We start from the raw sequence: 1,086 nt of genomic DNA, 5'->3' as shown, positions 1-1,086 counted from the left end.
TTTTTTTCCATTCTCATTCCAGAATTTATTTGCCTTTTATCCTGCCCAAAAGCTGAAGAACCCTATGCAGGAGAGTTTCCAGCTGTCGGCAAGACAGACTTTACCCTCAGTAACCTAGCTGCGTCCTTCAAGACCACAGGAGAGCAGCCACAGAAGAGCTCACATTGATTGTCTCCTTTTGTTGTTGTTTTATTCTTGTAGATATCTCCACAGGACCTTCTTGGTTAAATCAGGGACTACTTTTGAACTCTACCCAATCAGTTTCAAATTTAGACCTGACCACTAGTACTACCTTACCCCAGTCAAGGTATGTATTTTTTTTTCAAGGTGAGAAAAACAAACCAGAGACCTGACTCTGCCATGGAGAGCCAGGGCTGTGTGGCTGCCGCACTGGGGTTAGGTCGGGTTTCTAGCAGATCTTGCAAGTGGCACCTCCTTCCTATCTTTATTGTTGTGTTGTAAAAGAATGTCTGTGCTACATTAATGAGCCTGTGTGTCTTTAACTTATTTGCTAGTGTAAACCAAGGGCTGTGCTTGGATACTGAAGTGGCCTTAGCAGCTGGGCAGTTTCTCGCCCCAAACAGTCACCAGTCCAGCAGTGCGGCTTCTCACTGCTCTGAGTCCCGCGGCGAGACCCCCTGTTCATTCAACGATGAAGATGAGGAAGATGAGGAGGAGGATTCTTCCTCCCCAGAATAAAGACAGGAGAAAATTCACATTTTAATGTTTGATGCTCGTGTGTTTTTAGTGTGAGCTCTTGTTTTTAAATGATCGCTTCGGTCTTTGCCTTTGTTTGCATTGTGTGTTCAGTGAGAACTAGAGAAACACAGTAAGCAAATTACATGAAGGCTGAGATGACTGAAATGAAGGTTAACATAGTGTGAATGAAAACTGAGTAGCAGAGCAGTAGATCATAGCGCCAACAAAGCCTGCTTTCTGAGGAGATGGAGGAGTAATCCCTGAAGAATGGCAGCACGAATGAAGTTCATTTCTTTACAAGGAGGTGGGGGCTTCAAACTCCCCACACACATGATCATTTTAGACTTGAGAGTTCTATAAGGAACAGTCTGTGGTAATGTTTTTTTT

At 43.9% G+C, this 1,086-nt stretch overlaps 1 long non-coding RNA gene across 1 annotated transcript; it reads left to right on the top strand.

Moving 5' to 3' along the window:
* Nucleotides 1-199: 199 nt before the first annotated feature.
* LOC115069120 lies at nucleotides 200-729 on the top strand. Its single transcript, XR_003848422.1, has 2 exons — nucleotides 200-307; nucleotides 516-729. It is a non-coding gene; the product is annotated as an uncharacterized LOC115069120 (long non-coding RNA).
* The last annotated feature ends 357 nt before the right edge of the window (nucleotides 730-1,086 follow it).

This window comes from Nannospalax galili, unplaced genomic scaffold, assembly GCF_000622305.1.
Source record: "Nannospalax galili isolate Female #2095 unplaced genomic scaffold, S.galili_v1.0 C48637225, whole genome shotgun sequence".
Taxonomy (NCBI): Eukaryota; Metazoa; Chordata; class Mammalia; order Rodentia; family Spalacidae; genus Nannospalax; species Nannospalax galili.
The sequence above is the reverse complement of the archived record's forward strand: the minus strand, read 5'-3'. Positions and strand labels throughout refer to the sequence as shown.